This window comes from Microtus oregoni, unplaced genomic scaffold (assembly GCF_018167655.1).
Source record: "Microtus oregoni isolate MIOR12 unplaced genomic scaffold, Mior012 000023F_ref0000262, whole genome shotgun sequence".
Lineage (NCBI taxonomy): Eukaryota > Metazoa > Chordata > Mammalia > Rodentia > Cricetidae > Microtus > Microtus oregoni.
In genome coordinates this window covers 5,059,566-5,073,986 of record NW_024543082.1, presented here as the reverse complement: position 1 = coordinate 5,073,986, position 14,421 = coordinate 5,059,566, and the positions used below count along the sequence as shown (strand labels likewise).

Genomic DNA, 14,421 nt, shown 5'->3' with positions numbered 1-14,421 from the left:
GGACCCTGAGATCACAGGCAGACAGCTCGTGCGCTGTAATAAAGTTCTGTCAGGCGGAGCCCATCTCTCCCACTGACGGGGTCACCACACTGCAGACGAGGGAAATGGGGTTTACTCACAGTGCTGATCTCGAGCAAAACATCTGAGCTCTTCACAAAATCACGTGTCCAAGTTAGACAAGGAAGCTGGCAAGGTGGGAAGTTGGCAAAACGTGTCCCTGCTGCACGATCATACCCTGGGAGTGCTTCCCAAGTGGCCTTGGAAGGAACGAGGAGGCCTGCTGTAGGGCTCCAACCTACTTCAATGTCTTATCAGTCTCTTGGATCAACACACAGGAAGCAGTGCAAGCCAGGAGCAACAGCAGAGATACTGGATGCCAGAAACACGGCCTGCAAGATTCCAATCAGCTGGAGAGATAGATGGAACTTAACTAGAGAAAACGATTTAGGGAAAAACCGCAAAGTCCCAACCAGGACACCAAAAAGCTACAACACACTCACAGGGTGAATCCTGTCCCCCACAAAATCACCTATCAATATCTTAGTCCCCCGATATCTCAGAATAGAACTTTATTTGGAAATAGGGTTCTTGCAGATCGAATTAGATGGAGTCATTCAGGAGAAGTGTGAACCCCTCACCCATTGTGAATGGTGTCCTTATGTAGAGGGGAATCTGGAGACAGATGCTACAAGTGGAGACCAAGGCAGAAATAGATTAAATCTATAAGTGAAGAAACACTCAAGACTGCCAGTCAATACCAGCAGCACCAGTAAAATCCTCCATCACATCCCTTTGAGGGCACCAACCCCGCCTGTATTGGACTTTCAACTTCTCAGCCTATGAGACAGCACATACCTGCTGTGTGGTCCACGTGCTGATAGAACTTTGCCATGGCAGGCCTAGCAAGCTCCTGAAGCATCACAACAAAATCAGGAAGATGGACTGTAACAGTTTATGTTAAAAGGACCTGGAAGTGTTCGATGGTTGACTGTAAGGCCAACCAAAAACAACAGTGTGACTGCTCAAAGCATCTGATCAAAACTGAAATTACCCTAACAGAAGGTGTGGTACCTGGACTGGTCAGCCCCACCGCTACCCCCACCCTCAGAACTCTCATATCCCCAATCTTGTCTCAAAGCCTTGGGTGATGGGGGAATCTCAGAGTCCTGGCTCCAGATATAAAGAGATGCATCAGAGGATTAAAGTTGTTTGGAAGAAGGGAGGAGACGAGAGGGCCTGAACTTGCTAGGAGCAAGCTCATGGAGACAGCATGGCAGTTCATAGGGAGAGAAACAGACAAGAGCTTTCTACTAGGGGTTATCGCAAATAAGTAAATACAAAATAAACCAAATACCTTGTGTGTATTAGGAAAAACAAGCTTTCTATTTCTGAAGGGCTCAAGATTCACACCTTTTAATAACTCCAAGAAGGGGCCATTCCCCTTCCTGCCTGGCATGCCACCAAAGTAGGCTTCTTACCTATTGAAGCTTAGAGGCCACCATGAGATAGACATTTTACCCTCAAGGCTTTTCCTAGTCGGCTTTAGCAGATTGAACTGTGGACTAAGGACAAGAGGTCAAGACTCAGATGAGATTTGGTGAGCTAGGAGGAGGAAGCTGCTGGTGCTCCCAGGAGCCCTCGGGGGCGTACGGGATGAGGATCGGAGCCCTGGCTCTCTCTATTCAGAGCTGGGAGTTGGTACCTTAGAGTCAAGAGGCTGCAGATAAAGTTCTGTGAGAGAACACTTGTCTGGTGTGCACAAGGCCCCTCACCTCAAAGTAAAAAGAAGTTAATAAATCCAACTTGAGGGAGCCCCACACTAGTGTGGGCTGTGAGGGGAGTAGGGGAGCCCATGCCCGAGGCTTCTCTTTGCAGGATTCCAGGACCACTCATACAGACGGGCGATTATGATGCCGATGGGGAGAAAACCTTCCAGCCCAATCTGATTCCAATGGTGAGAATCCACGAGAGGCAGAGATAGAGTTCGGATCTGCAATGTCCCCAAGAGGCTCATGCATTAGAGTCTTGTTCCCCAGCATGGCACTACCGGCAAGTGACGGACTCTTTAAAAGATGGAGCTTAGGTCTTTGGGCCATTGTGGGTATGCCCATGAAAGGGACTGTGAAACCCTGGCCTCTTCCTTTTTCCTTTCTCATGTCCTGGCTGTGAGATAAATGGTTTGGTCTTATACTGCTGCCAACATATATTGCCTTATTGTAGGCTCAAAAGCAGCGATCCAACCAGTCATGGGCTGAAACCTCAGAAACAATGAACCAAAACAGATCTTTGGTGTTTATGACTATCTGAGGTGTTATAGTGGTGGGAAGCTGACCGCATCCTGTCATCTTCTATTAAACCCATCATCCTTAATCATAATCTGTGGGGCAGAGGAGGGGGCTAAGAATTTGTATAAAACCCACTGCCAAAAAATAGTCCACCCTGCTTTTGAACCCGTCTGTCTCAACCCTTCAGTTTACACTCATTCCAAGGCTCTCCCCAGCTCCCCTAACAACCAGTTGCAGGAGGAGTTCCAAATAAGTGCCACCAGCATCCAGCAACAGAAGGAGCAAGATCCAAAGCGGTGCCTCCAACCCCAGCAAGAAGTACAAGGTCCTGGAGGTTTAAAGAGCTAGGTGACAGAAACTGCTGATTCAGAAAGTAGCAGAAGGGAACTGAATGCTCCAGCCTGGGGCTGGGCCATCATCTGTCTCCAGGACAGGAGCTCCCCAGGCAGAACTGAATTATAGTAGGAAGAGAATTTGTTGGAGGAGGGGCCACTTGTTTGTTCCTGGCCACTTAGCCCCAAAATAATTATACAGAAAATGTATTATTTAAATCACTTCTTGGCCCATTAGCTCTAGCTTCTTATTGGCTAACTCTTACATATTAATTTAACCCATTTCTATTAATCTGTGTATTGCCATGTGTCTGTGGCTTACCGGCTAAAGTTCCGGTGTCTGTCTCTGGCTTCTCCTGTACTCCGCCTTTCTCCCAGGATTCCGTTTTGTTTTCCCCACCTAACTCTGATCCCCTATAGCTCTGCTGTAGGCCTAAAGCATTTCCTTTATTAACCAATAATATTCACAGCATACAGAGGGAATACCACTTCACTGAATAGACAGTTACCTCACTGAAGCCGTCTGGTGCCTTCTAGAAATCCTGAGTTCTAGAACTTCTCCATTCCACAGTCCTCTGCTTCCCCCAGGCTGAAGAGCTCTATATTCTCTCCTAGTGCACACCTACTCCTTCCTTAGTCGGCCACCATGATAGCGACCACAGGTACTTCCCTATCTCTTTGCACAGCCACTGCTATTACCCATGCTTCCATGGCTGAGTGTTCCAACGCCCTCCTCATGCCAAGTGCTTTCCACTGACCACCCTTGACTTGGCTAAGGTCTCCTTGAGAATCCAAGTCTAGAGATGATCCCAGATGACCAGGGAGAACACGCCCCGGGTCTTGCCTCTCTCCTCTCTTTGTGACATTTAAGATGGTGCTGTTTTGAGTGATCTAATCACCTTGTGGGGTTCCTTTGAAGTCTGTGCAGCATCAAACCCCTCAGATCTGCTTCTCAGGCTCCCAGCCAAATCAGGTCTGCCCCCACTCCCAGCCCCCCTCAAGAACTTCAGTAATTAATTTCTGTGATCTAAATGCGACTTTCCATCTGCCCCTGTTAAATTTCATTCTGTTAGTTTAAACCCAGCATTCCAGTCTGTTGAGATCATTTTTGAATCTTTATTCTGTCTTTTATAGAAGCTGCCCATTATGGCCTTGTCATCAACAAATTTGATAAGCTCAATTACTCCAGTCTTATCCAAATCCTGGCTAAAAATGGGAAACTTCATTTTCTGGAAGCTCGCTTGCCACAAAGCAGCTTCTCTTTTGGAATCCCCAAATCAGATTCCCTACAGCCCAAGAAAGGTCTCTGGACGTGTCACTTCTTTCCGTGGACATTGTAACCACCTCGATATGTTCTCTTTCGTCTGAGCTTTGTGTCACATTTCCACCTGGTGCTTGGTCATAGCCAGGATGCAATCAGAATAGACAGACGTGGTTACCCCTTTGCAGCCTTCTCAGCAATGACATGTTACAGATGTAATAATACAAGAATATACCCAATCTTGTACGTGAAGCAATATTTGACTTCCAACAAAATGAGGTCTCCTCTCCTCCATAATATCAGAGCATACCTCCCTGGCAGCTTGATAACCCACCCCGAGAAAGTGGGAGCTCACTCCTCCCAGCTTGCAGGAGAAGCTGTAATAGAGGTGTGTCATACTTGGACCTGCTCCGCTACAAGGTATGCTGGGAACTTGGCAGTGGTTGGTGAGGAGGTAAAGAGTGTCTCCTAGTGCAGACTCTTCGGGAAGAGGGAACAAGGACATAATCCAGGAAGTAAACAGGAAGGGAGTTGAGATGTATGCCTACAATCCTAGCACTACAGAGGCAGAAACAAGAGGATCAGAAGTTCAAGGTCAGCCTGAAGTAAATAGTGAGACTGTCTCAAAAACACAAATGAATAAAGGAAAGAATGTCTAACACACCTACTCTTCTGCCATTCATATGTGAGCAGCTTCCCCTCTTCTGCTAGAGAAAGGCACAACACATACCCATCGGATGTTGGCGGAACATTTACTGTTGAGATCACAAGCCAAAGTTACTAAAAAGACTGAAGAAATGTATATGCAGTCATTAAGCATGAAGATTCTGGGTCTAAATCCCATCTTATTGGCTGTGTAACCTTGGCCAAATTGTTTTATCTTCCAAGGTTTCAATTTCCTCATGTGGAAAGTGGAGATAAAAATAATATCTGTACATAGGGCACATGAGCGTGAAAGGAGACAATGCATTTAAAATGTTTAGCACCCTGCCTGATACATAGGAACAGCTCAATAAATGATAGTGGCTATTATAGAATAACTGCATCAAGGCTCTGAATGCAGAGTTCAAGGATCAGATGTGGAAGAGCAAGGGCTGAGAAGGTGAAAGGTCAGAGGTAGAAGACACCGAGTGTACATCTAAAGGCCAAGGCAGCTTTATATAAAATTGATCTGGAGGGTGAACCTAGAAGAATCTAGCAGTCAAGGGAGTTTGGTCCCATGTCAGGAAGGGCAAAGCGGTCATTCTGCAGCCCCAGAATTCACTGAAAAGCTTGACTTTTTTAGCTCTGAATTCAAGAACTTATTACTGCTATAGGAAATCAGTCAGAAATGGTCTTAATGGACCATGTTAAAAAGAGCATAAATATTCCACTTCAGGAAATCTGTCCTGAGGAAATAATCATCAATAGCCTGAAGATTTATGTCCAAGGATGTTCACTGCAGCATTATTTATAATGGTGAAAAATGGCTTACAGTCTAAATGTCCAACCACAGAGCATTTGCTAAATAAATTATGGTGCATCTATATGATGAAATACAGGCAGCCATTAAGAAGTCTGTTTAAAAAAAACAAATAAGACATGGGAAAATTATCACAATATGTTGTTAAGTGAAAGAGCTGGATGCAAAATATCCCAGACATATGACCACAGTTGAGTACATACCACTCTACAGAAAAATATGCTAAAGTGTTGGCTAGATGTGTTATTTTTATAAATGCTTTCCAAGAAAAAAAATGGCCAAAAATTATATTAAGAAGAGCTCCTATAATCAGTTTGTAATAAAGAGTCATTAAATTCAGAATACAGGAACATAAGCAGTGGCCGGGACTGAATGCCAGGAGCTGGTGCTGATGAAAAAGAAGTGGACCATTTAGAAGAGCCAGGGCGAAGAAACGCTGCATGCCTTTGGCGTGAGGCCAGGTGGAATCTAGGAAAGATTTAGGTCAGTGGCTCCCAACCAGGACTGCGTATGAGAGACACACATACACACACACACACCGATGCCCAGGCTGTACTTAATTCTAACTTAATTGAGGTATAGGATAGAACAGTCATGTATAATTATCATTTTCATATACATTGTCATATATCTAAAATATATTATACACACACACACACACATATATATTTTTGTTTTGCTTTGAGACAGGGTCTCACCATACAGCCTTGGCTGGTCTGTACTCTGATTCTCCTCTGTATGCTGTGAATGTGTTTTATTACCATTGGTTAATAAAGAAACAGCTTTGGACCTATGGCAGCGCAGAATAGGGCAAGGCAGGAATTCCAAACAGAGATAGAGGAAAAAAAGAAGGCAGAGTCAAAGAGACACCTACACACAGGCCACAGCCTTGTGATAATATTTAGATTAATAGAAATGGGTTAGTTTAAGATGGAAGAGTTACTTAATAAAGAGTTTAAGCTATTGGCCAAACAGTGTTTTAATTGATACAGTTTCTGTGTGATTATTTCAGGTCTGGGTGGCTGGAAAACGAACAACAGTCTCTGCCTACAGTAATCAGTTATGTGGACAGCAATAGGCTGCCCCTCGAACTTGGAGATTCACCTGCTTCTGCCTCCCTAGTGTTGGAATTAAAGGCATGTGCTACCATGCTCAGTTACACATTCTGCTTTACTATGTGTTTATATGTGAGTGTATGCACGCACATGCTATAGCGTGTGTGTGTGTGTGTGTGTGTGTGTGTGTGTCAGAGGACAGCTCTCAGTAGCTGGTTCTCAGTGTCCACCACTGCACAGCATACTGAAAGCCAGCTGGCCCATGAACGTCCAGGTGAGTCTCCTGTCTCCAGCTCTCAGCTTGCAGTAAGAGTGCAGGGGTTAAAGACACACCTCACAGCCACTGGATTTTTATATGGATTCTGGGGATTGAACTCAGATGGTCAGTCTTGTGAAATAAACATTCTTACCACCGATCCATCTTCCTACCCCCATTACATTTATATCCAAAGCTCCCCAGGTGGCTCTTATAGGAACTGGCGCGTTCAACACTAGCCTGGACCAAGCCAGTGCTTCCAGGAGGCAGTGGACCAGGCCAGTGCTCCCAAGATTCAGAGGACCAAGTCTGTGCTCCCAGGATGCAGTGGTATACAGCCTTCTGTTCCCTGGACCTAGCACGCCAAGCCTCTCGAGAGCTACAGCCTAAAGCACCTGCCTTATGCAAGAAAATTACCTTCCGTCTTGGGGACATCAGCAGAGGCACTCATCAGGTCTTGGTCGGTTTGGGGGCTTTGGCTCAAGGACACTGCAGTGTGCTTACAGATCCTGATGAGACCCAGCGTACCAACTGACTCCGAAAACAAACTACAAGCTTAACAAAAGCTGGCAGGATGAGAAGACGCCAGGATTCTGGGGTATCTACAAGAGCATGGCCCCAGTGGTATTTTCCTCTTCTGCCCTGCTTTTGGGCAGAAACATACTCTGCCAGTCAGCAGAGCAAATTTGTGGCCCCTGACAGTAGTCTGCTTTAGGCGGATAAGGCCTCTCGGAGGCTTCTTGTCTCTTCCAGGTGCCTTGGAGAAAGAGAAGAGACAGGACGCTAGAAACAAAGGTTGGTACCAACTGATAAGATCTCCCAGCTTCTCGCCCCAGATATAGAATTACTGAAGACACCCGAAGAAGAGGAAGAGGCCTCTGGTTGCTGCGTTTTGAGCACAGGATCCATCCATTCCTGAATAATCAAGAACCAACTGCAGCTTTTTTGTTCTCCCTGCAGCTTGGATCCAGAAGGGCCCTTAGGAAAGTCACCACAACAGTGGGGGGGGGGGGGGATGTCTGGCTCAGGTAGACAGCTGGGCTGGAAAGGGGATACGGGCCTTCGTTGCCATTCCACAAGCAGTTTCTGTGAAGCTGTCCCTTTGGTGGCCGCATGTCAGCTCTAGAGAAGGAAGAAGCTACAAAAACTAAATCTACAAAACAATAAATCTAGCGGTCAAAACCATAGTGCATAGCCATGTAATGTACTTCACATGTGTTCATCACATACACACACACACTAACACCGCACATATGCAAGTGTGCGCACACACACACATACCCCCACACCTCAACAGCACACTCAGTTCCATGGGACTTTCAGCTTAGGCTGAGGTTTAAAGGGGAATGCTTGCTTTCTGTGAAGTCAGAGACTGGCTGTCAGGTGAGTTACCAACGGCATGGGGGTGGGTGGAGGGATTAGAAACTGGCCTAAAGAAAACATCCCCCACAAAGAATCCAAAAGAGTCAAGGCAGGACCCCTGGGAAGTCAAGAAGCTACAGCAGTCTCTGTTCAAAACTGGTGACTGAAATGTCAGAGATGGCCTTTTTCTAGAGGCGGAATCTGATAGTTTTGCAGACAACTCAGAGAGTGCCCCCAGTGCTAACCCAGCCTCCTCACTATTTGAAACCTATCTCTTCTCATTTGATCCTCCGGGGATGGGTGGAACAGATGGTTACTAGCTGTCCTCCAAGAACCAACCTTTCCCATCACAAAAGACGCTAGTCAGCCAGAGAAGTGCTGGTTCAGATGCAAAGATATTCCGATGCTATCGACAGGGCTTCAAATTCAAGCGAGTCTGATTAAGTCGTCCTTATTAAAGCAAGATCAATGAGGCAGCTCATGCAGGACTCAGCATATGCAGATTGAAACCTTCTGTCTGTGCACTCTGGGAAGGCCAGGTAGAATCCTCAATCCCCCAATTTCAATCCAGATAGTGGAGAACGAGACATGGACCAACTGTGAGTTCTTAACTCAAGATCAAATACTCACATGCTGTTCCTGGTCCTGGATCCCTCCTCCGTTCTCTGGGACACCCAATAGCAAAGAGGACGGGAAATTACCATCCTTTCCCCCCACTTTCAAGTCATCAACTCTAATAATTTCTTGTCAAGATTCAAGTGTGTGCTCTTCAAGGTCTGGCTTACATCTCTCAGCTCAGGAAGGCAAAGACACCAAAGCAGAAGGGAAGAGAAGGGGCATGGCAGAGGCATGGAGCACACAGCTTCCTTCTCTCCCATTCCTTCCAGAACTCTGCTTCCAGTTGGAACACCTCAGGCTGCCACTTTCTAGTAAACAAGCTAGTTGAAGGAAGGCTTCCTCAGAAGAGCCCACGAAGGAATCTGTCCGATGTGGAGAATGACACAAACACCCTCAGCTGAGCAGACATCATCAAACCCCAGCCACAGAGAGGGAGGTTTGGAAAGAGTAGCCTCATGCTTCTAAAAAAGGTGCTGCCCATACAAGCTAAAAGAGAGCTCTGCTCTGTCTATTCAATGAATCCATGTTAGCTAAGACACGCACTTTGGGATCTTGTCATACATTGAAAACCAAGTGAGTTAAACACTGTCAGAAATGCAAGACCATCCTAAGTGATGATTGAACTCAAATGGAAAACAGAAAATTCAAAGAAAACTCCTTCTATAGAGGTAACTACCGTGCACACATCCATCCCACGCGTCATAAGAAATGGAAGCACTGATCCGGTGGCTGGATAAGACAGAGATGTTGCCAGGAGCAGGGACATTCAAACCCTGAAGTGTACATTACCAACCAATATCCCCTTCCAACAGTTGTCATCGCCAGAGGCCTGGCTTTGCCTTTGTCCACATCCCAGGTAGAAGGGAGATGCCCAGTCACACGACAAATTAAGTACAAGTCTGAAGTCACTGGAAGGACTTGTAGTATCAGCTGAGAAAGTGGAATCCTAGCCTTCTCATTTGAAACCCTGGGCTCCCAAATCCCTCAGACAAGTTGACTTTAGATGTCAGGTCACCTAGACAAATGTACAGGGAGGAAGCACAGACACAGTAAATCCTAGCACCGACATCGAGGCAATGTAGGTAACAGCGTTCTCCTGGGGATGCTGATTCACACCCACAAGGGTGACCAAAGACAAGACTTGCTCACTATTGTATCTACAGCTCCCAGCACAGTGCCTGGCACAGGGTGGGTGGCAGGTAATTAGAGAAGAGGAGTGTATTGCCTACTTCTCTTCTTCTGTTGCTCTGTACCCAGACAACAATGAAATCAACATTCGAGGATCATGAGACCCATCTGGCTACTGAGGCAAGCGTGAATGGTAGATTTTAGACTTTGGCTCTGGGTCCTTGGAGGAAGAATATATAGAAGATGGCTTCTGCTCACAAACTTTGATCTCTCATCTTCTATGTCAACTCTCTCACCTCAGACCTCAGTGAAAGCAATGAATTGTTTGGCCATAGTATCTAATTGACCCCCTATGGGATAGAAGGAGAACTGACCCAAGGATAGGAGTGTTATGGTCAAACTACCAAAGAGCTGGACCAAGACCATCTTCTTTCCAAATTCACACACTCCACACAGCAGCTTCCTTCAGCCTCGTTAGGGTGACTTTCTACAAAGGCTAGCATTCTCCCTGCTTCTTCTAGGGACTCCCTCCCCTCTTTGAGAACCAAGGTTTCCTGGATATCCCTTTGGAATCCTGAAGAATTAACGTGAATTTCTAGCTTTCCCTCTTTCTACTTCTGAAAGTTTTTCTATATTAGAAAGTGGGGGAAATGCCATAGGTTTTTTTTTTCCCCAGTAAAGTATACAATTAGTTTACATCTGCTAGATTACAGTGGGAAGATTGACAGGAGCTTGAGTCCAAGCCTCAGCTCCATATCTGGAACCGTGACAATGGGTACACAGTGCTCAGAGTCCCTGACCTAGGAATGATCCTATCTCAGAAGATCGGTTATAGGCCTTGAAAGCAAGAGGAAGCTGGGATCCAAGATAGAGCAGGCTAAGAACTATTCCAGTGGACCCCCAAGGTACAGAGAAACATAATAGCATGTCCTTCCAGAGCAGATACTCTCATATCTTAGAATCTTAATTTTTTTCTTTTGGTTCTTTTGAGACAGGGTTTCACTGTAGCTTTGGAGCCTGTCCTAGAACTAGCTTTTGTAGACCAGGCTGGCCTCGAACTCACAGAAATCCGCCTGCCTCTGCCTCCCAAGTGCTGGAATTATAGGCATGCTCCTCCACCGTCTGGCAAATTTTTCTTTTTGACCTGTAGATAAGGAGTCAAATAGCTCCAGAGTTATAAGTTGGGTTTGTTTGGATCATTGCATTCAAACAGTTTGACTTAAACATCCAGTTGTCCTTCGACCAATCTATTCTAATTGCCTGCCTGATCAGCATGTTGCTACCTGCCTTACATTCTGCAGGGTCTGAGTCTCTGATCTCCCCAACACCAGTCTCTGAACTTTCTCCCATCTTTGAACCTTGGTAAGAAGTGAGAGATGAAGCCAGTCATGGTGACTCATATCTATAATCCCAACAATCAGGAGGCCGAGGCAGGAGGAGTACGAGAGGAGGTCAGCCTAGGTTACTAAGATCTTGTCTCAAAGGGTCTGGGAGGGGTGCTGGAGAGATGGCTCAGGGGTTAAGGGCAGAGAACCTGGATTCAATTACCAGCATCCTCAAACATTTATAATCTTAGTTCCAGGGGACCCAACAGGCACACACATGGTACACATACATGCATGAAGGTAAAACACTCATACAAATAAAGTAAAATAAACCTAAAAGAAAATTTAAGACTAACCAAATTTTTTTAAAAAAATGAAGAAGGAAGAAAAGGAGGAGGAGGAGGAGAAGGGGGAGGAAGAGGAGGAGAAGGAGAAGAGGAGGAGGAGGAGGAGAGGAGGAAGAGGAGGAAGAGGAAGAGGAAGAAGAGGAGGAAGAGGAGGAAGAAGCAGCAGTAGACAGAAGGACTTCCAAGTCAGGATTCTTCCAATCCCAATGTGAAAGAAGAATCAGATGGCCTCTCAGTTTCTCTGCCTTTTAGTCTGGCTCTTGAAATAAGGGAACACCTCCCATCAGGCCCTTACCCACAGGACCCTCCTTGTATACAGAGAGCTGTGAGGAAGGGCCCCAATCCTGTCCCCAGGAGTCGGCTTCTCCTAGGAGAGCCTATGTCCATCCCTGGGCACCAAGTCTCACTGGACAGAAATCCTGCCCTAGGCATGCTCGTGACTTGTTGGTTTGTTTTAATCAGCACCTAGTACTGAGTGTTGCACACCATAGGTGCTTTAGAAATGCTTGAGGCTTGCATTGAAGGAGATATAGAGATGAAAGATCTGCCATTCCTTCCCAAACTGGTGGTGGTAGCTGGTGATAAGCAGAAGGGACACACACACACACACAGACACACACACACACACACACACACACACACTACCTGGTACACATACCTTGCATGATTTGTTACAGTACAGGTGTTCTTTCCTCCTATAAAGGTCAGAAGGTTCTCGCTGCTCAGACACAACCCCCGCCCCCATTTTACTCTCATTTTATCCTTCGTCCCCCTGCACTTGGAAGAAGCTCGATTTGAGTCAGGGTGGGTTTTTTTTCCCTTCAAGCCTCTTATTTTGCTCCCCTTGCCACCATCCCCCCACTCGTACTAACTAGATCCCATTCTAAAGTCGAGTTCTCCTCTGCCCCTTCCTCAAGGTCGTGGGCTCCGGAAGAAGGGAAGTCCCTTATAAATGCCAAGAAAAAGGCGAGAAGAGTTAAGAAGATTGGAAAGGGTGGGCTAAAAAGCCTGGGGACCGGTGAGGATGGGGAAGATGGAAGTTGGTACACGGTGGGGGGCGGGCAATGGGAGAAGAGAGAAGGGCTGAGGAAACAGAACGGAGTTGGGGCCAGAGAAGGTAGGATCTTGTAGGTTCTAGACAAAGGTAAACTTCAAGCACCCTAGTCCTATTTGTTTGATGTAGAACGCGCGGCCCACGAAGGTGGGCTGCCCAGATGAGCTCTGCGGGTTCTCTTCCTCTCCCATCGAAAATCTGGAGAGGACCGTAGGCCTGGGGGCAAGATCCCGAGGCCACCGCTTTGGATCCAAACACAAGGCCCACTCTTGTCTGGCGCAAGCAGGGCAAGACGACTTAGAACCAGGCTTGGGAAAGGGGACCAGGAGGGGTGAAATTGGCGCTTCAGGTGGTCGTCTGGTTCTTTAAAGTTTGAGGCAGGCAACGGAAATCCACAGAGTCTGGCCTCCAGCCTCGCGTTCTTTCTCTGCCGGTCCTCCTGGTACTTCTACCTCCGCTCCCTCCCGACTCGGGTCCCCGTATCCCCTTTCCAGTCTGCATCCCTTACTGTGCCCAAGCGCCCCCTGCTCCCTCCCTCCGCGCTGGATCTCCCGCACGACGTGAGCAGAAAGTGAATGGGCAGCCCCAATCACAAAGACAAATTACCATGAGAAAAATAAATCAAGAAATCGCTCCTCTAGTCCCGGATTCCCGCCGCCGCACCCACTTCACTGGCCAAGGCGGGAGCGAGGGTCCCCGGGCTTCTCCATCCAGGGCCTTGGGCTACGAGGGACCCAGTCAAGGCTGGAGTATCCTATGGTGGGGGGGGGGGGGGAGAATCCGGTGAGGGCCGAGTTAGTGGCGGTAGCGCGGGGACGTCCCTGCGCGGGAGATTTCACACTCTGAGCCGGCCACGCGTTCCCACGCGCCTCGCCTCCCTCACTCTCCCTTTGCCAGGTTTACCCGCCCGCCCTCTGCTGAGCCTCCATCTCGGCCCAGTCTTCGCGCCCCTGTCCCAGGCATTCCGTCGTAGGTCTCCCATCCCACACACACACCCCAGGCCGAAGCTCTGGGTCTCCGCCACTGTTGCAGCCCAGCAGAGCGAGAACCCGGAGTAGGATGAGTGGCAGGAGCGCAGCAGCACCAAAGGCGCCCCAGCTGAGGTGGCCCTGGACAGCGTTGAAGCCCAGGAACCCGCTCTCCTGCCCCCTGCAGCCTTTCCAACCTGCCTCCAACTTACCAGCGGCCCCGGACTCCCACCCCTCAACCCACCCTAGTTGCTGAAGTTTGCAACTTGCAGCCCCAGCCGGCGAGGGAAAAGCGCCGGGAGGTCCCGGACTCACCTCCCCGCAGCAGCACGCGCAGGTGCGGGGTTCCCCGCGGCCCTGGGCTCCGGGCGGTGCAAACCACGGTGACGAACCCGAGCGCTGGCGGCCCGTCTGGGAATGGGGCGGCCGAACAGGAAGGATTCCAGCTAAGGGCTCAGCGATTCGTTGCAGTCCCCGACTCCGGTTGGGCCCGCTACACTCCGGCTGCTCCAACAGCCGCTGGATGCGCCGCCGACCCACCGGGCTCGGCGGAGCTGGGCTCCAGCACCAACCCCCGCGCTCCAACTAGCTCCAGACCCCGCGCGCCTGAGAGAGCCAGGAGGAGGAGAGCGAGGGAGCAGAGGGGAGGGGGGAAAAGCGGTGGGGGAGGAGTTGGAAGCCAGAGGAGAGAAGGAGGGGAGCGGGAGAGAAAAGGAGGAGGGGGATGGAGAGGACCTGCCACTGCGAGAGCTTCACCCGCCAGCCCCGAGGAGCTCGGGAGAGCGCGAGGGGGCGCCCTGCACCCCCATTTTCCCCTAGCAGGGCTCGGGCCCCAGATCTCCGTGGTACCCGGAAGGGTGGACAGAAGCTGCCTCTGTCCTAGGTCTCTGAGCCCTTGCCATCTTTTGTCTACCTTTACCGTGCTCTGCCACCCCATCTCAAACCAACACCAACTTGGAGCCTGAGAA

The 14,421-nt window shown here is 48.5% G+C and overlaps 1 protein-coding gene across 1 annotated transcript in view; it reads right to left on the bottom strand.

Annotated features, from left to right (window-relative positions):
- The window catches only part of Sema5b (semaphorin 5B), a 117,666-nt gene extending 103,591 nt beyond the window's left edge, over positions 1-14,075 (bottom strand). Inside the window, exon 1 of the mRNA XM_041673020.1 lies at positions 13,769-14,075. The gene's annotated coding sequence lies outside the window, so the exon portion shown is untranslated. The remainder of the gene's footprint in view (positions 1-13,768) is intronic.
- Between the last annotated feature and the right edge of the window lie 346 nt (positions 14,076-14,421).